The 21,349-nt window shown below is 45.4% G+C and overlaps 1 protein-coding gene across 5 annotated transcripts in view; it reads right to left on the bottom strand.

Annotated features, from left to right (window-relative positions):
- The window catches only part of FOXN3 (forkhead box N3), a 422,811-nt gene that overhangs the window by 370,580 nt on the left and 30,882 nt on the right, over positions 1-21,349 (bottom strand). Inside the window, exon 1 of one of the 5 annotated variants that reach the window (XM_056133255.1) lies at positions 16,466-16,484. The exons of the other annotated variants lie outside the window; for them this stretch is intronic. The gene's annotated coding sequence lies outside the window, so the exon portion shown is untranslated. Of the gene's footprint in view, positions 1-16,465; positions 16,485-21,349 lie in introns of those variants that run through there. 5 annotated transcript variants of the gene reach the window in all.

Here is a 21,349-nt window from a genome sequence, read left to right as displayed (position 1 = left end):
AATGTAATCAACATGGAAAGTCTATAAAACAAAATTTGCCATCGTATTTGATCCCCAGAGCGCCCGGTAAGTTCCTAAACAGACCCCGCACCCCACAGCCCCGCAATGCCCCGAGCTGTTTCTCGAACTGCCAACCCCCCTGTTATCCATCACCTTAGCTGCCCAGATAAACAGAGGCCACCCAGCCCTACCTGTTCCTTTCTCTTCTCTAGCCTTAACAGTCATCTGCTCCTTTTCAGAATTAATTAGAGAATAAAAATAGAAACCCTGCCATGCTTATGAAGCTCCTGAATGCTGGTTAAACATGAAGGAACAGAGGTTGGGAACACAGAGGTGACAGGTTTTATTTCTGTGATGACAAGTTTAGGGCCCTCCTGCCAGCTGGCCGGAAGCAGGCACCTGAACACGGAGAAGTTAAAAGAGGAAGGCGGATCAGGGCGTGGGGCAGTCAAAGAGGGTGCAGGGGTCTTGTGTGTCATGCAACTGAGCTGGAATCGCAGCAGGGCACTGCATGGAGTCGAGAGCACAGAACCGGGAGTGGTGCTCTGTGGAGGGATTCACTTCCTCTCTCCTTCCCGACACAAGTAAAGGGCAAAATGGTGGTGGTGGGGGGTGTCCCCTCTGGTTTCTGAGTGTCCCCTACTTGCACCCGCCAGCCTGCCAGCCCTGCCAAAGGAAATGAGAAGCGATAAGAGATTGGACTCCGATCAGATCAGCCACCTGGGGGAAAGGTGCTGAGCTAGAGATATTTCACTGAAATAAGGAGAAACCTGGGAATAGATTTCTGGCAAGCCACGCCGAAGTAGATACGGTCTGAATTGGAAATGGATTTCATGGGCAGATAAAGTCTAATAAATGGCAGGTCACTCAAAACTCATCTATCACCCGGTCTCATACAGTGTCTGTGAAGTTTGTTATCAATAATTTAACACCGGGAGAACCTAGCCCTAAGCAAATATTTAATTTCAAAACATAGCAGCTGATTTACTCAGATACAGCATACATAGTATATTAAAAATATATTACCAGAAGCCAAATGCCAATAAGGCACGTGAGGAGGCTGCCATACTTGTTGCTTTCACAGTCTGTTCTCAGGGGGTGAGGCCGGTTCTCGGGGCCCAGAGCTGGCCAGCTCAGCGCTTCCTCAGCAGTGCACAGACCCCAGGATGGGATAAGCACCAAGCCACAGGCCATATGAGCAAGTTGAAATCTAGGGGCTCCAGGGGCCTGGAAGGGTGTGGGGGGGGAGGGGTGGGGAGGGCGTATGCATCGAGAACCAGTCTTGCAATAGCAAAAGAGTCATTCTTGAGGGGACAGAAGGCAGAGGCCACTGTTGCCACCAAGGCTGTGTGCACTGACCTCTGACCTCTGTCAGTTTCAGTCCAATCCAGAGTAGACTCTCTTAGAAAAGTACCCCCCCCCCCACACACACACACTGGGATAGAGAAGGGACCACTAAGTGAATGATGCTTGGAGGGCTCACTTGGGATGGGAGATGTGTGTTGAAAGTAGACTATGAACCAAACTTGATGGCCGCCTAGTACCTGTACTGTAAACCATAACACCCAAAAGGAGAGACAAAGAGTAAAAGGGAATGTGCCTGCCACAGAGGTGGGGGGTGGGGGTGGGATGAGGATGGTGGGAGAGATACTGGGAATATTGGTAGTGGAGAATGGACACTGGTGGAGGGATGGATACATGATCATTGTATGACTGAAACAATCATGAAAATTTATAAGTCTGTAACTGTATTTCAGGGTGATTCATTAACTGTAGCACTGTCCTCCCATTGTTCATCAATTTGCTTGATCGGGCACCAGTAACGTCTCCATTGTGAGACTTGTTGTTACTGTTTTTGGCATATCGAATACACCATGGGGAGCTTGCCAGGCTCTGTTGTGTGGGTGAGATACTTTCGGTAGCTTGCCAGGCTCTCCGAGAGGAATGGAGGAATCGAACCGAGGTCAGCCACATGCAAGGCAAACGCCCTACCTGCTGTGCTATCACTCCAGCCCATTAAAAATATAAAAAAAAATTTCATATAAATTAAAAAAAAAAGAAAAGTGTCCCCCACCTTACTGTGCTTTGAGTATCTGCCTCCCCCACAAACTTATAGGTTGGACTCCTAGGGCCCACGGTGCTGATACCTGAAGATGGGACCGTCAGGGTTATTCAAGAGGACACTCTCAGGAACAGGAGCTGGTGTGTGGGAAAGACCTGACCTTGCGCCCAGGCCTCTGACTACTGAGGGCCCAGGCAGCTGCGGGCCTCCAGGGAGATGCCCTGTTCTCTACTGGCCACATGCTGCCCAGCTTTGGATTCAGAGCCACCAGGTGTGGGGAAGGTGTTTCTGCATCCTGAACTGGCTAGGACCTCCAGGATCCAGGGAGGCAAGGATTTCAAGGGCCCTTTAATAGTTCCATTTCTGGCATTCTGAACAGAACCATGGCCACTGGAAGGTGGCACAGATTCGTCCCAAGGTAAACTATGCTCTAAAATGGTTTTAAGGGGGTTAGGGTAAGAGAGGGTGGAGAATGGCATGCATGGGTGTCTTTTATGATTTTCTTCCCTCCAAAATTGTTAAGACAACTGAACAGAGGCTTGTAAGATGCCAGGTGCCAGCATCCTGGTTGTTACTGCCACTTCCTCAAAGGATCCTTCCATCTGAGCAGTTCATGAACCAGTTCTTGGCAGGGAAATCTCAAGCACTTTCCATCCCAGCTCCTTGGTATCACTGCAGGAAGTTTCTCTGATCAGCCAACACCTAGGAGTGGGAAGAGGGGAAGGAGCGACCCAGCAACTGGGCTTACCAACACATTCTCAGGAAGCCCACCCCAGGAAGAGTCCGGCTCCAAAATCTTCTCCCTTTGAAAGCCAGACAAGTCTTGGCAGCCAGAAAACTATGAATGTCTTGGTTCTGCAGGTAAGTACCTTCAGGGAGGTTGGAAGGGTACATCAGAAATCTGAAATCGAGCACCACCACCACTACCAGTAGTTGCAGTACTATTACTAATACCACTACTACTGCTCTCTGACCAGCACTACCACCAAAGCTTATACACAGACACTGTGTGTCAGAGATTTGAACAGTGGAGAAAATGACAAAGTTGACAAGGCCCAGGGAGGAGCTAAGACAGAGTTCTCTGAGCAGACAACAATGAAGACCAACTCAACCTTGGTTTCCCTTCATAAACGACATCCCTCTCCTCTGCTGTTCAGCGACACTAAGGAGCCAGGTCACCAAGGAGCTCCCAGAAGCTATTGCTTCCAGAAGGTTCAAGTGCCTCTTTTATTATTATTATTATTATTATTATTATTTTTAACTTTTTGGGCACACCCGGCAATGCACAGGGGTTACTCCTGGCTCTGCACTCAGGAATTATTCCTGGCGGTGCTCAGGGGACCATTTGGAATGCTGGGAATCAAACTCAGGTTGGCCACGTGCAAGGCAAATGCCCAACCTGCTGTACTATCACTCCAGCCCCTCAAGTTCCTCTTGCAATGGCCTAAGGACAGTTCATAGGTCAACTGGTACCCCACCATTGACCCTTCAAATCCTTGAAGACTGCATGAGGGGCCCAAGTGTTGGGATCAGTCAATCCTGGCAGACCCGGTGGGCAGAGGGGCACAGGGATAAGTGCTAGCATAAAAAATAAGTGGGCTTTGGCTAACTGCCCGTTACCTCCAAGGCCAGTCCTCTCCATGTGCAGTGAATTCTCTGCAAAACGGAAGCTGAGTCTGCCGTTCACCTGATAGCCACACACAAAGCATAGCTCCAAGAGGACAGAAACCACAAAGTCTGCACAACTCAGCCCTGAAAACCAAGAGAAACTGCCATGTCCCAGACCTTGGATGTTACCAAGCACCTTTTCTTTCCTGTGACATCCACAGACGGGGAGAGGAAGTCAATGTTACCAAAGCAGGGCTTCTTAAGCCTGAGTGTGTTTGCTCTGGGAAGTATCAGGCAAGGCTGTGACCCTGGGAACCACCAATCAGAGAGACCAGGCGGCTCACGATGGTGGGATAGGATACCTCCCCACCTCTGGCCTCCCACCTCAATGCCAAGATTTGTGAAACTCTTCACCAAGCATGGTAGGCACAGAACCAAAAGTTTTGCCGATCAACTCCTGGCTCTTAAGTAAGCACTTTGGAAGAAGAATCGGATCTTTGGGTTTTTGTTTTAATCCAAGAGAAAGTTAGACATAATTGGAAATTCATCAGAGAGACATAAATCGTAAAACACACAGAATGACTGTTATAAATTAGCAATTTATTATTAGTAATTGAAATCTCCCCTCAGTACTTTCTGAGACATGTGGGGATATTAATGAGACAAAGCCTTGATCTCCAAACTCCCATTTAACTCAGTGCAGAATGTTCTAGGTCCCATGGTGCATCTGAAGTGCAACTGTTGACTGTTTAAAAACAGTTTCAGAGGCCAGAGAGATAGCAACGTGGGTAGGGGGTTCTACTGGCTGGCCCAGGGTTGATCCCTGACACCCAACTGGTTCCTAATCCCTGCCAGGAGTGATCCCTGAGCTCAGAGCCCGAGTACCACCAGGAATGGTACAGACAAACAAACAAAAACAATACCCCACGTCCTCCACTCCTGATTCCAGGGTTCTATCTGGGACCTACTGAATCAAACCCTCTCCTGAGCTGAGATGTTGTAGTTCATATACCAAAGCTTTATACACGCATGCTGCACATCACTGAGGTGCTTTTGCTGGGGAGGGAGGGCTACATTGCCATGTATGGTTGGTGCTTTGGGGAGGGGTGTTTTTCTATAAAGATAAATAAACTGGGGCTGGAGCGATAGTATAGTAAGTAGGGAACTTTCCTTGCAAATGGGAAACCCAGGTTTGATTAAGGCATCCTATACGGTCCCATGAGCCTACCAGGAGTGTGCACAGAGCCAGGAGTAAGTCCTGAGCATCTTCTGTGTGTGGCCCAAAAGAAGGAAGGAAGGAAGGAAGGAAGGAAGGAAGGAAGGAAGGAAGGAAGGAAGGAAGGAAAGAAGGAAGGAAAGGAGGGATGGATTACCACCATCCTTCCTTCCACCCTTCTACCCTTTCTCCCAACGCACTAACCCAAAACCAGGTCTTTGGTTTGGATATTAAGAAGACTCATGCAAGCAAAGTTTATACCACAACAACTGACTTCCAGGTTATTCCTTTCGCCTCTTAAGGCTCCCACATTCATTTTCCAGCATTACCATTTTCGTCAACAGCTGGGAAGCCCAGAGGGGAAGTATTAGACCCTCCCTGCACCAGCATTTAGCACTTTGTAGAACAATTTAAATTTAGTGCATTTAGACCACTTCATATTAACGAATTTAGGAAATTTTGCTTTAGCAGATTTAGCCAGCTGCTTTTCACAGCCAAACTTAATATTCCACTTTAAAATATACCCCTGCGTACACACGTAAGATTTCTCCTTTTAGGCCAGGATTGTAATGTTGACATAAATGTCAAATAAAATTAATGAAAGAATGGGCCTGCAAATGGTACTCCTGTGTAGGGAATTTGTTCGACTGGGACCTTTGAGCTCAAATGTATATATAATTATATAATACTCATATGAGAAGTGAATCGGAATGCTAAGCTTTAGCAAATTTATCACCTTTGTCAGAAATGTTGGTACCTACCAAAAAAAAAGAAAGCAAGCTCCAAGTAAATTCAGATGAAAATACCATCAGATTAAAAGCACACAGTCTGTCCCAGCATGCTACTGCAGAATTAGGGGGTGTGCCATTTCTGAGGAGAAAAGTTCTCCATACAACTTTGATGTGGGATTTGCAGCAAGTGACTTTGCTCCTGGACTTCCTCATAGACACACGGCTCAGGAAGTCCAGGAGCAAAGGACTCAACCCTCCAGGCCTCATCCCCACTGGCCACTCAGGAAGATAAAAAGATGGTGGTGGTGAGAACAGAGAGGGGGTATTTCCGGTCAACAGGCCAGGCACTCAGCACCTGTTGGTGGAGCGGTAGCCTCCCTTCCAACACAGCTAGAACTCCTTTGCCTTTTATTAGGAGTCTTGGAAATCTCCCCCAAGTAGGGGAAGATGGGTGGAAATCACTCTCATCACTGAGAAGAGTTCCCAGGAAAGCCGTCAGTTTTCTCTTGTCCCAGTAAAAGGCAGGGAATGTCCTGTCAACCCTAGGAACACCCACATGAATTCTCAAGCCCAGGACATGGCAGACGGGACTCCCCAGGGAGCCACATTAGTCACAGCACTGGAAAACCTGCTAGGGTCTGGGGCACATTGATGGTTTAAGGGGAGACCCACAGGGTCCCATGATTAGCGATCACTCTACCTGTCTCTTTTCCCTACATGGATCTCAAAGACAATTAGATTATTTTGAGAGTTTGTGATGCTTCCGCTAAATTCACTTCGGAGGAGTGAGTGAACCCAGATTCTGCCATCTCCATCCTGACCCTAAAGAACAGCAATCTCACAACTAAGAAGTTCTGAGAAGGGAACCATCAAGATCACCGCCCAATCAACAGAAGCTACAAATTTATTCTGACATTCACATACATCTTTCACCAATTTCCCCTAAACCCGCAGAATTGGGTCAGTCACGGAGGATCTTTCACAGTGAGGGGAAGAGAGGACACTTATCTGCCATCACCAAACAGCTCACTCTGTGGACTCTGAGGTAAATCTTATCTGCCTCAGCTGAAGTGCTTGCAGTCCAGGCGCCTGGGGATAGGCTGCCTCTCTCCTTCTGCCTATCAGTTCTTAATGAACACATGTGGAGAATTTTTTTGGAGGGAGAACTCCAACCACTAATATAACGCCTTCATAATTCATGGGTGCAATCATGACGGGGATAAAGAAGACCCTGAAAGAAATCTTAAAAGATAAAAGCCTTCATTACTCTGTTAGAAGTCAGGGCTCTGTGAAGACCCGGGACAAGAGGTCACTGGGACGAGTTCAATCCTGTGAATTTAAGGCAGTGAAGGAAGGCTCTTCCAAAAGTGACTTTGCAGCTGGGAAACTTGTGTTTTCCAAAAAGGGGTGATCAACCCACGACTCCCTGGGGTTTTGCTTTAACCTTGAAAGACAGAGAAGCTGGTGGGGGGCAGGGGGAGCGAATGTTACTGCACACAGCATGGATGCTGGGGGGAAAGGCAATGGCACAGCCCTTGAAAGATGGAAAAGAAATGGCTGATACCATTTCCATTCAAGACGAAAATGACTCTCACGGGGGTCTACCGGTTGTCATGAGCAACTCTGTTCAGGGCTCCTGTGTCACCCCAAACTGTCCCAATAGGCCACCCCACACCACCATAGGGAGGATTTCAAGTTTAAGGTCAACAGAGGCCAGGCACGCTCTCTAACTACCTAAAAGGATGAGCAGGGGGCAACTCCTCAGACTGGGGTTCTCCAGTCTTAAGTTTTCTTCTGTTTTTTTTTTAATTCTCTTTTCTTTTTTTTGTTCCTTTTTTGGTGGCGGTGGGGGTTTGGGTCATAACTGGAGACACTCAGGGGTTAATCCTACACAGAGGAATTAGTCCTGGTGGTGCTCGGGGGACCATATGGAATGCCAGGGATCAAATGCAAGCCAGCCGTGTGCAAGGCAAATGCCCTCCCCGCTGTACTATCCAGCCATAACTCTTCTCTCAGAGAAAACTCCACCCACATGGCAAGGCAAACCGGAAGTGACAGAGCTCTGGGTCTACTCTACATGAGTCCTGTGTGCCTCCCGGAGACCCCGGAACACAGGCCAGCTCAGGAGAAATACCCTCATTTGATTGCATTGACTCTAGAATTTGGGGTGGGGTCCCCCAGCAGTATTCAGGGGCCCCCACTAGTGTTCCTCAGCCAATCAAGCTGGGGATGTGGTGTGGTAGTGCTAGGGCCACCAGGCTACTCCAGTGGTGCTAGAGGGTCTCCATGGCTGTATCTGGCATGGCTTGGGGCGATCCCGTGGAACTGAGAATCGAATCCAGGTCTGATGCTAACCAGGCATGTGCCCTAACCACTACACTATCTTCCAGTCCTCCACATTCGAATTTTCTATCCACACGGCAGCTCTATTTTTTGAGGGGGGGCATTAAAGTTGCTCTTCTACCAATCTGTGCAATGTTAACATCTTTGCTCAGCCAGCCTGAGATGAGCCAGAGACGTCATTTTTCTCCCAACATTAACACCACACACCCAGTTCTCACCTTCAGTGAGAAGTTCCAGTGTCCCCCCAATTCTTTCTGCAGGCGCAGCCTTGCTTGAGCGAAGCGTCAGTGCTCTGGGTTCTATCTTGAGTCCTTTCACCTTCTCTGTTCTCTCTCCTCCCCGTGATCAGACCTGACTTCAGCAGCAGAGACATCTCAGGCCAGTGACCACCCCCACCCCCACCCCCGGGCTTTCCCTAACACTCCCAGCTGACACCTCCAGGTTACCCCCTTGGGGTTTTTCCTGACACTCCCAGCTGCCCCCACCCCTCACCTTCCACCCTCCACCCTCGTCCCAAGATTCCCGCCAGGCAGCACACATACCACTTGTCCCCCATTTCCCCTCCCAAGTCTTTGCACTCTTGGGCTATGTCACCACTTCCCCAAACTCTACAACGTTCCCCCGCAGCTCCTTCCCAAGATCTAGTCCATGCTCTGTTCTTCCCCCAGAGCCCCTGGTCTCTGTCTGCGTGTCACTTTACATTGTCAGGACAACCAGAGCATCTTCACAGCCACCCTCAGACCTCTCGGCCAACCCTTCCACACTGCTCGTTCCCTTTCTGAAGAGGTGCTGGGAATCGAACCCAGGGCCTCGCACAGGCAAGAGCTCAACTACTGGGCCACATCCCCAGCCCCAGATTCATCTGATGGAAAACGAAGCAGGTCCAGGGACTTCCTGGTTGAAAATCTCCAACCGGGGGCCGGAGCGATAGCACAGCGGGTAGGGCGTTTGCCTTGCACGCAGCCAACATGGCCGACACAGGTTTGATTCCCAGCATCCCATATGGTCCCCCAAGCACCGCCAGGAGTGATTCCTGAGTGCATGAGCCAGGAGTAACCCCTGAGCATCGCCAGGTGTGACTCAAAAAGAAAAAAAAAAATCTCCAGCCGGTTTCTCCTCCTGCCTCATATAGAATCCAGACATGTCTGAGGTGCTGGGAGTGGCCCTGCCACCTCGGCTCCTGGTCAGCCCACAGCTCACCTACCTCCAGCGACCCTGCTCACACAGGCAGCTGACCCCTCTGGGGAGGGAGGGAGGGAGGGAGGGAGGGAGAGAGAGAGAGAGAGAGAGAGAGAGAGAGAGAGAGAGAGAGAGAGAGAGAGAGAGAGAAAGAGAAGAAAAGAGGGGGAGAGGGAGAGGGAGAGATGGGGGGAGGGGGAGAATAGATGGAGAGTGGGAGAGGACGAAAGAGGTGAGGGGAACAGATGGAAAAAGAGTGGAAGAGGAGAGAGGAAAGGAGGTGGGGGAGAGAGAGAGTGAGAGAGAGACAAAAACAGAGACAGAGAGGTCCCTTCAAAGAGAATCATTCCCTGCCCACCTTTAACAAACTTCCTGGAAACTGTCTGGGGTTCAGAACTTTTCCCAGCCACAACTTCCTTCTCTGCAGGAGTAAAACTATCTCGCAGAGGCCTCTGGGAGAATTTCTTCCCGGGATGATAATGTTTTGTGAACTCTTCTTCAATGATTGTTTTTCAGATTCCCATGCAGAGTCCTTTTGGTTTGGATTGGGTTTGGGGGGGTAGCTGGGGGCTCCACTGAGCTCAGGGGCTCAGGAGTTGCTTGGCTTGGCAGTACTGAGGGGACCCTGAGGTAGTGGGGGTCCACGTGGGACACCAGCACGCAAAGCATGTGTTCACATGCACAGTCATTTTAACCGAAATTTGTTCTGGGCATGATTGCCGCCCCGTGGAGATTCAGCCCAACTGGATCGTCATGTTAAGAACACACACAAGGGCCAAAGTTGGGCTTGGCTTTCCCCAGAACTTTTTAAGAGCAGGTGACCTGGCAAACCGGAAGAAGCTGAGGTCGGGGGAGGGAGCAGGCAATGTCCTGAGGTCACTGCCCTGTTTCCACCTTTTGACCTTTGTTCAAACTAGCAGAAGAGTCTCTTCTGCACACACAGCCTCCCTCAGGATCCTGACCCAGACTGAGTATCGTGTGCATGCACTCGTTTATAATTGGAAATGGTGAGCAAAGACCATGCTGGTCTTTCTCCTAAGTCTGGGTCTCAGTGCTCCACATGATGGAACTGTCATTCCAATGATGCTTTCTTTCTTCAACTAAAGGAACAACCTGGTACCCGGGGAGATACTCCGTGGGCAACAGGTGCCAGTGCCAAATCTATGACGTTCCACGTCAACTTTCCCTACATCTGCTCTTTTCCCTCCAGACCCAGAGGGGCCACAGCTCCCCTCCCAGGACCATGGTGATTGATGCAAAGTTCCCCCAGCATCCACATACCCACCCTCCAACCCCAATCACAGAGTATGGCACAGTTTTATGTGTTTGGGTCTCTTGTGGACATGGATGTCTACCATGCCATGCATTTGCCCAAACTCCCATCCTAACACCTAACATTCATCAGCCCCTCCGAACCTTTAATATTGAGTCACGTTTTATTTCCACTTCTCAGCATCAGGCCTTTCTTCCAACCCTGACATCCATGTAGCTCCAACTGAAGCAGCATATCTGTAAAGCCCAATGCCTGGCTTCAGGACACAAGCTGACCCATTCTCTGAGGCAGGACACAGCCATTTCCCTGCTCTCTTGGGAAGGATGGGAAAAAAATCATTCTTCCAGGTTCTCTTCTTCAGTAAGAAAAGGGAGATGCGAAAATGTGTCCATCAGTTCCACGCCATTCATTCTATGCCTTTTATTTTGTTAATCTGCACAAATCTCACAGCCGCCCTTGTCCAATTTGGACAAAGTCCAATAAGCCCTCACTAAACATGGGTCAAGAGGTTCACAAAACATGAACTTGAAACCCAAGGACCTCTAGGAGTGCCAGATTCTCCCACATCATTGCTTTGTTCCAAGTCGGCCAGTTTAATTTCTCATCAATGTTATTTTCGTTTGTTGGTTGGCTGGTTGGGTTTTTGTCGTTGTTATTTTGGGGTCACACCCAGCTGTGCTCAGGGCTTATTCCTGGTTTTGCATTCAGAGATCAATCCCGGGGGACTATCTGGAATGCTGGGGATCAAACTGGGGTTGATTGCATGCAAGGCAAGAGCCCTACCTGCTTTACTATCCTTCTGGTCCTTTTTCATTAGTGCTATTAAAGCAAACAATGTTGAACAAAGGGATGTTATTTGCTGTAATCTTTTCTGGCCTAATTTCTTTCATTCAACCACATTATTCTGAGATTCATTCATACTGTCGCATGAATCAATGGTCCAATTGTTTTCACTGCTGAATGGCATTTTATTAGCATTTAAAAGTATTAAAATGGTACTTAACAGTATTAAAATACTCAAAATATTATTTTAATCATCTCTCTGTAGGTGGATAGACCATTACATGTTTTTCCTTTCACCCGATGATGATCATATGGGTTGTCCCTGGTGTTATTCTAACAAAGCAGCTATTACACTTAACATATAAATCTTTATATGAAGTTATACTGTCATTTGTCTTGGCAAATATCAAGGATTGGAATGCCCAGATTATGTGGTAGACTTATTTTTAACTTTTCTTTTTCTTAGTGGTGCTGAAAATTGAACTGGGGCCCCCAAACATGCAAGGCAAGTGCTGTATTGCTGAGCTACATCCCAGGCCCCACTTAGTTCTATCTTTTCTTGGCTGGGAGGAAGGGGTGGTAAAGCAGCTATATTCCCTGAAAAAAAAAATAAAAATAAAAACAAAAAAGCAAAGACTAAAACTCATAGTTTGAAGAGATTAGGAAACACCAGGGTGTAGGAGAATACTCTGTGTTGGCTTCCAAGTCTACATTGTCCAGGTTCATTGGGATCAAGCACACTTCACTAATTTCTGTTTTGGGAGCCACATGGTGATGGAGGGCATGCGAAATAGAAATAGAGTCATCCCTGTACAAGGCAAGTACCTTAATCTCTGTACTACCATTCTGGGTCCTGAGCACACTTCACTGGAAGCTACAGACTAATATCCTACCAGACACAGAGCTTTCCACAGCCAGGCTAAGTTCAAGAAGAGCTCAACTCACCAGAAACCCACAAACACCCTCTTGTACTCAGAGCCAGGTTTGTACTCAGTATTGGTTAGAGCTGGCATCGGGAGTGCTCTCCTGTGTTACCAGTTAAATATGGAAGGAAATGGTTTGAGACGTGGCAGGATTGTGGGTCAGAGCTTCTGTCTTCATGGAGAAAGGCCTGGCAAGGACACAAGCTTAACCAAGAGGCAACCAGCACCCTAGGGCAGACCAGCACTCATCTATGCAATCACAATTTCATGAAACTTTGACATACAGACTCACTTTCATATGCAACCAAGTTTTTGTGGGAGAAATATTTCTGACCTGGATGGGAAATTGCAATCAAACACATTTTTACCCCAAAGGGTGTATCAGGTCTCTCTTCCCTTAAAAATTAACTAGTTGCAAAACATATGCCACAAACTGAGTGGCCTGCTGTATGGTTATTATTAACCATAAACCTATTTAAGAATGGAAAACACCCTGTTACAAAATTTCAGTTGTTTAAAAATATTTGCATGACGTAGGAGAGAAATTCCTACAATATAAGGATACGCATGTTCATTGCTGCCCTTAGGACAATAGCTAAGATACAGAAGCAACCCAAATGCCAAACTTTGGAAAAATGGATCAAGAAGCTGTGGTCTATATACACAGCAGGATGCTATCCAGCTCCAAGAAAGAACAAAATCATGCAATTTGCTGCCACATGAATAAGTCTAGAGGATACCATGCTGAGTGAAGTTAGAAAGGGATAGACAAAACGAATGACCTCTCTCATATGTGGGACACAAAGATACACATCAAGGTAGCAACACAGGGTGAAAGGCAACTCAAGGGGAGAACTAATGCACAAAACTGAGTTTGTGTGTTTGTGTCAGTGGCAGGGGGGAGGTGTTTGAACAGAGGGGTCTTCGGACCTTAGGGGAGGGAGGTGGGTACATTGATAATACATGTGGTGTTAGAATAATGCACACAGGAAATCATCATTAGCAATATTATAAGTCACAGTGCCTCAACAAAATAAAATTCCCATAAAATTTACATAAAAGCCATTTCTCTTCTGGTCAAAGAGAGCTAACTCTTTCCCATGTCACTGTGTATGCTGAGACTATCATGGTACTGTCTTCACTGTGTTCTCATCATGATGAGGAAAGAGCCATTTACCCTGGAATGAGGGCACAGACTTCCTGAAGCATTTCAAGTTTACTTTTAAATCCCGCTCACTTAAAGTACAGTCCCCTTGTTCTAATTTTTAGTTACTCATGCCAATTAGCCTCTTGATTACAAGTCAAAAAGTTGGTGCATAAGCTGCCTGAATCCATGTACTTCTTGCACCCATGTGGCCAAGCACATGCAGTGCCTGAGCACATGTGTCACCTGCATCTCCCCTCTTGAGATGTGAACTTTCATGCCTTCATGTCTAATGCTGGGAAGTGTGTAGGGGCTCTCTCCACCCTTGGAGAAGTCCACGCTCTCTCTTGAGCATGCTACTCTCACTCATTTTTTCTTCCTCCTTTCCTTCAAAAACCTTCCATTAAAATCTGTTTTATTACTTCAAAAAAAAAAAACGTCAAAAGTCTCATTTAAAAACTTAAGAGAGGGGGCTGGAGTGATAGCACAACGGGTAGGGCATTTGCCTTGCATGTGGTCAACCTGGGTCTGATTCCCAGCATCCTATATCCTCAGCACTGCCAGGAGTAACTTCTGAGTGCCTGAGCCAGGAGTAACCCCTGTGCATCGCTGAGTGTGCCCCCCAAATAAATAAATAAATAAATAAATAAATAAAAACCTTAGAGAGGGGCCAGAGTGATAGTACAGTGGGTAGGGCCCTACACCCAGTCAACCCAAGTTTGATCCCAGTCATCCATCCAAGATGGTCCCCTGCAAGCACCGCAGGGTTGATTCCTGCATGCAGAGCCAGGAATAACCCCCAAGCACTGCCAAGCATGGCCCTCAAAAGACAAACAAACAGAAAAAAATCTCAAGAGAGGGCCAGAGGGAAAGAACGGAAGGTAAGGCACTTGCCTTACATGTGGTCAACCCCAGTTTGATCTCTGGCATGAAATAGGGTCTCCCAAGCACCACCCAGAGTTACCCCTGAGCACAGAGTCAGAGATAAGCCCGGAGCACTGCCAGGTGTGGTGCAAAACAAAACAGAAAACATAAACCTCAAGAGAGTTAAAGAAAACTGATTGTGTTTAAGTAATTTTCCTATTACAAAGGAGGTAGAGAGAGGAGTGAGAACCCTACTAACCTCTGGGCATGGTCTCTGGGTTGCTCACCAGGGGAGGCCACAGCTAGCCAGTTTAGGCCTGGGTCACATTCCCAGACACCAGTGCATAAGGATAGGAAGAGACAGAGCACACCCAGCTGGGATCTGCCGGAGAGAACAGTGGAGGCAATTCCTGTAGCCAACATTAGGGACCAGTTCCTGCTGGTCTGTAATTGCAAGATGGCGGTGGCCTCTATCCTGAAACCACTTAGCAACAGCCATCAAGATGCCACAAATATATGGCATCATGGAATTTCACACCAGGAGTAAAATTTAAATTCTAAAAGCTTCCAGAAAGGAAAAGAAAATCTGTTCCTATAGGAAACTCTGAACAATCAAGATAGCATAGCACTTCTTGGTAGCGACAACAAAAGTCTGAAATGAATTCACTGCTTCCCTCTTCCAAAGACAGAGGAAAGAGGATGTGCAATCTAGAATTGTAAGCCCAACCAAACCATGACTAAGTGGACTAAAGATACTCGTGGTGATTAAGTCCTATTCAGGCTGAGCCAACTGTTAGCAGATGAGCCCCACTAAAAAGAGCGAACCAAAACAGGAGAAAACATGAACCCTAGGAAATGGAAACAGAAAAAGAGACAGGTGAAAAAGATCTGTTTGCACAAAAACTACTCCAGAACAGGCCTGTATTACAACCAAGTCACACCAGAGCAGGGGGGAAAAAAATGAAGACGGAACATTATCTAATCAGTCAGCCCAGTACCCAAATTCAATTGTGCAATAATGCTGGAAGACAGGGGAACAATCAGAAAGAAAGAGTTAAAATAAAACGGGAGATAAGAAGTTTCAAGTACCTCATGGTTTTTCACTAATAAAAAAAGAGAAAAAAAAGAAGTTTTCAGGAGGAAGAAAAGCAAGAAAGAAAACGAAGGAAGGGAGAAAAAGAGAGAGGAAAGGAGCAATGCATATGTTTTTGTATACTGTAGCACTGTCCTCTCATTGTTCATCGATTTGTTCAAGCAGGCACCAGTAACGTCTCCACTGTGAGACTTGTTGTTACTGTTTCTGGCATATCACATACACCACAGGAAGCTTGCCAGGCTCTGCCTTTGCGGGCGGGATATTCTCGGTAGATTGCTGAGAGGGAAGGAGGAATCAAGCCCGGGTCAGCCGCGTGCAAGGCAAACAGTGCAAGGCAAGCGCCCTACCCACTGTGCTATTGTTAATCAAAAAAGGCAATGTTCATTAAGAAAAAAAAAACCCTAAAAGCTATATAGAAGAATTTGTAATGATACATATCATTAGTGAGACTGAACAGTGTTTACATAATAATAGAAGATTGTGAATTCAAAAGAAAGAAAGGGTAAAAGTTCTAAAATAGCCTAGTAGTAAGTCAGTGGCAATATTTTAAAAAGATTATAAATCTAGAAAATGGTAGTAAGGTACCTTATTGATTTCTTTACTAAATTATAAAATTTAACATAGAGAAAAACAAACAAAACAAACTGTACAGCTCAATGTTTTAAAAACAGATATCAATGCAATCATCAATGAGGCAAAAAATAGAACTTTGCCAGCACCATTCTCATTGGGAAACAAGGAAAAATATCAAATAAACAATCTAACTTCATACCTAAAGTACACAGGAAAAGAAGAACAAATGAAATCCAAAGTTTGTAGAAAGAAGAAAAAAATAAAAATTCAAACTTTGCAAAAGATCAATGAAACTAAGAGCTGGTTCTTCAAAGGACTAAAGGTATCTTAAAAGCCTTACTTAGATTCTTAAAGAGGAAAAGAGAGGAATCCCTACTACTGGGACCAGAAATGAAAGGGAGATAATCAAAGATATCACAGAAATACAAAGGATAAGAGACAACCAATAGCTTTACACTAAGTTGGAGTACTGAGAAGAAATGGGCAAATTCTTAGAATCTTTTAACTTTCCAAGACCTGAATATGGAGAAAATAGAAAATCTCTTTGGTGTTATCTGTGTAGAATTGACTGCATTGGCAAGAGAAGCAAAAACAAGGATCAACAAAAGGGATCACACCAAATGAAAAAGCTTTAGGAGTGAGAACAATAGTAGAGTGGGTAGGGCGTTACCTTGCACGTGGCCGACCCAGGTTCGATTCCCAGCATCCCATATGGTCTCCTGAGCACCATCAGGGATAATTCCTGAGTGCAGAGCCAGGATTAACCCCTGAGCATCGAAGATGGACCCAAAAAGAAAATAAAAAGTAAAAGTTTCTTCACAGCAAATGAAACTTAAGATTAAAATAAAAAATATCTCATTTAGTGGGAAGAATATATTCACACACCACACATCTGACTATGGACAAGGGCTAATATCCAAAACAAGGAAGGAGATCACAAAACCCAAGAATAAAAACATGACACAAAAACAATGGGGGAGGAGATGAGCGGATACTTCATCTAAGAAGACATATAAGTGGTCAATGTGTCCATGAAGAAACGTTCATGCTCACTTATCAGGAAAATGTACATCAAAACGACAGTGCAATGCTACCTCACACCTTTTTTGAATCAAAAACAGCAAGTACCAAAAAAGTTGTGGAGAAAGAGGGGCCCCTGTATGCCACTGGTGTGAAATTAGTCCCAATTCTATGGACAAAGGCATGGATTTCTCAAAATAATAATTAAAAAAAAAAAACTTACATCTTAATAGAAAATAGTTTAAAATACTTGTATTTCAAAAAATGATCCAGCAATTCCATCCAGGTATCTATCTGAACACCACAAGTGAACTAATTCAAAAAAACAGATGCATTCTATATTCAGCAGGGCATTATTTTTACAGCAGTCAAGATATTGGAAAGCCCAGGGTCCATGCAACAAAGGAACGGAGAAAGAAGCTGTGGAATCCATATGCGATGGAATATACTACTCAGCTATAAAAAAAGATGCAGTTTTGTCCATTGTGACAGCAGAGATGAAATAGACTGGATCTGCTACTTGGGTGGCGGATGGAGGGCAGGATGTGGTAGCAAGCTTTATCAAACTAGCTAAAATGCTTTCCCTTAAATTGGAGACAATGGTGGAGGGAAGGTGTAACGGTGGTGGGATTGGTGTTGGAATATTGAATGTCTGTAACAAATCATCATGGACAACTTTGTAAACCACAGTGTTTATAAGTGAACTGTAGGGGGTAAATTTACATATGTAGGCAGTAGTAATATAAAACTTCTCAATATATTAACGCAGAAATGCTTCAAAGGTTTTATTAATGACAGGTGAGACATGATTACAATAATGAGATCCAGGTACAAAATAAAATTTAATGTAATATACTTTAGATTCCAGAGTTGAAAACTTACATATGTAAATGAGAATAGGCATTTTATTATATTAAATAGTTTTGATTTTCTTATTTAAATAGATCAAAATCAAATAGTAATCACAAGTTGGCTCTTACAGATTTATTTTCTGATCATTCTATTTTCCATTTCTTAAAGTTTTGTTGGAATAAGCAGTACAAAGTAAATGTATTATTTCCTAACTGGGGCAGGCTGGGATTGGGAGGGAAACTGAGGATACTGGAAGAGGGAAGGTCACACTGGGTGTTGGAACACTAAATGCGTGAAACAACTGTATAACGAACAGCTTTGTAAATCAGTGTTTTTAATAAAAATTAATTAAAAATATTAAGTTTTTCCCCTTAAAACATAGTTTTGTAATACAAACTTAACTTGAAAAAAAGATGGGACGGAGAGCTAATATGGGTGCTTAAGGCACTTGTCTTGTATGTGACTCACTCAGGGTCACATATGGTTCTTTGAACCCCAACAGGAGAGATCCCTGGACAAAGAGTAGGTGTAACCTACCAGCTAGGTGTAACCACCAACCCCCCCAAAAATCTATATCTGTATTTATCCACTAATAACTTTGTAGACATTTATGAAACTCTCGTTACTCTCCCTCCTGATTAGTACCTACCAAGTTCAAATGTGTGTGAATAGGTGTGTCTTCCTTTAGATGTTCTCGATGAGATTCATTCAGGTTGTTGGTAGCTATAGTTTTATTGATATAAGGATTTTTGAATATAAAATACCATAAAGTTTACATGAGTGTATGTGCATGTGTCCTGAGAGACATTTGGTAGTCTCCAGGCTGGAGCCTCTATGAATACTGCTGTTAGGAACACTGCTCTTTGGATAAACATGTACTCACTTTTCCACTGACTCTACAGCAGAGTAGCACTGCAAACAGAAGATGCCATAGTAGAATTTATTGGCTGATGCCAGTAAGTAAGCCAGCAGTCAGCCCCACAGTGAGTATGCCACAGAAAGTCCACTGGTCTCTCATATATGAGAACCTATGCTTCTCCAAATCCACCTTCTCTTGAAGGTGGAGGTTTCTCCTGTATCTTTTAGACTTTACAGTAAAAATGCCATGGGTCAAGGCCTGACTTCTAGGAATGGGAATATATTTTGCTGTGGTCCTAGGAATACAATAAATAAAGCAAAAATTTGTGGAAGAAAAAAATGCCACAGGTGAGACTATAAAACCCAGCTCCTGGAAGAGAAAGGTGCAGAGTCTCCTGCCCCTGCACCTGGCTGTCCTCGCTGAAGCCCCTTGGAGGGGGGGGCGGGTTGAGTTTCCCTCCCTGCCCTGAGCAGAGCCCCAACAGCCGTAGACCTCTGGAACCAGCCACAACCATGCTGAGACCACTCTCCACACACATGAAGGTACCAGCAGAGGAACAAAGGCATGCGGGTCCCGAGGCTGAGATCTCCAAGCCGGCCCGGATCGGGGTTGAGCATCCTCTATCCAGATCCTCCATCTTCCAGTAGACAGAGGTCACACCAACCAACTGCCCCCTGGTGCTGTGTAATCCCATCAACGGCCAAGACCCAGAGACTATAAAACCCAGCTCCCGGAAGACATCTTATCTAGTTCTTACTCTGGAGAACCTGGCAGGCTACCGAATATAACCTGCCCACACAGCAAAGTCTGGCAAACTCTCCGTGGTGTACCCAATATGCCAAATACCAGTAACAATGATGGGTCTCATTCTCCTAACCCTGAAAGAGTCTTGAATGTGGCACTTTTTAGAATCTCAGGGCTAGGACGAAGGAGATGTTACTGGTGCCTGCTCAAGGCAATCGACGAACAACAGGATGATTATGATCGTGGGTGTATATGTGTGTGTGTGTGTGTGTGTGTGTGTGATTTCTCTTTTTTAGACTTATGATGCTAAACACTTTCCCCACCCCTCACCCCCTGCCTTTTTTGGGGGATAAGGACCTTCATTTGTGAAGCTCCTATTTAAGACAACTACCCATTTTTCTATTTTGCCTTTCTTTGATTTGTAGTAATTCTTTATACACTCTTCCCATAAGCCCTTTGTAGCTTATAAATATTGCAAATACCTCTAACTTGCCTCTGATTCTTTCAAGTCTTTCAATAAGCCTAAGTTCTTAATTTTAATATTGCACAATTCTTTTTTTTCTTTTTTGAGGCAACCCAGCAATGCTCAGGGGTTACTCTTGGCTTTACACTCAGGAATTACTCCTGACAGTGCTTGAGAGAAAATATGGGGATCAAACCCAGGTAGGCGGGTGCAAGGCAAGTGTCCTATCCACTGCACTCCCCCTCCAGTCTCTAGAATACAATTCTTGCCAAAATTATGAAAATATTTTCCTACATTATCATCTATATGTTCTATAGCCTTTTACATTTAGATATTGAATTCACCTGGAATGAGTTTTGTTATAAAGGGTAAGTTTAGGCTGAGTTTGGTTGTTTTTCTTTTGGGGGATTACTGGTCCTCTGTGCTCAAGGGTCTTGGAGGAACCATACATGGTGTTGGGGATTCAAACTGGTGTCAGCTGTGTGCAAGGTAAATGCCTTACCTTGGTACTATCTCTCCAGCCCAAGTTTTATGATTTTTCTCGACTGAAATCCAATTATTACAGGATTCTATTTGCTTAAAAAAAGGGGAGGGGGGCAGTCCTGACTCCAGAATGCTCCAGTGCTATCTTTGCCATGATAAAGTGTCTGTATATATACTTTTTCTTTTTTGCATTCTTCTTTGCCTAATCATCTATCCTGCACCAAGGCTACACTGAACATTCACTGTCACTGTCACTGTCCTCCTGTTGTTCATTGTTTGCTTGAGCAGGCCCAGTAATATCTCCATCTTGAGACTTGTTGTTACTGTGTTTTGGCATATTGAATACATTACGGGTAGCTTGTCAGGCTTTGCCTTGTGGAAGAGATACTCTCAGCAGCTTGCCAGGCTCTCCGAGAGGGGCGAAGGAATCAAACCCATTTCAGCCAGGCTGGCTGTGTGCAAGGCAAACACCCTACAGCTGTGCTATCGCTCCAGCCCATACTGAACATTACACAACAATAAAGTTTAGTGGTTCGTAGAGCCTGTCCTTTTCCCTCTCTTTCCTTCAAGAGCTTCTTGGCTGTCAGTGGTACTGTGTATTTCCATGTACCGTTTAGGGTCAGCTTATTGATTTCCACAAACACGCCTCTTGGGATTTTTGATAGTGACTGCTCTGAATATATATCACCTTGAGATTAATGGACAGCTTAAACAAACAACTGGCCCTTGGGCTGGAGGGATAGGCCAGTGGGAAAAGTAGCTGTTCAATCCCCAACTTCCTATTTGGTCTCCTAAGCATAGCCAGACGTGATCCCTGGAGTAAGCCCTGAGCACAACCTGGTATGACCCCCCAAATCGCAATTTAAATAAATACTTTTTATTATATATTCTAATGCAGGGCTGGAGCGATAGCAGAGTGGGTAAGGCGTTTGCCTTGCAAGCGGATAACATGGCCGACCTGAGTTCGATTCCTCCGTCCCTCTTGGAGATACCGAGAGTATCTCACTCGCACAGCAAAGCCTGGCAAGCTACCCGTGACGTATTCGATATGCCAAATACAGTTAACAATTGTCACAATGGAGACGTCACTGGGCCCGCTCGAGCAAATCGACGAACGGGAGGACAGTGACAGT

Source organism: Sorex fumeus, unplaced genomic scaffold, assembly GCF_029834395.1.
Source record: "Sorex fumeus unplaced genomic scaffold, SorFum_2.1 ptg000098l, whole genome shotgun sequence".
In the NCBI taxonomy this organism is placed as follows: domain Eukaryota; kingdom Metazoa; phylum Chordata; class Mammalia; order Eulipotyphla; family Soricidae; genus Sorex; species Sorex fumeus.
The sequence above is the reverse complement of the archived record's forward strand: the minus strand, read 5'-3'. Positions and strand labels throughout refer to the sequence as shown.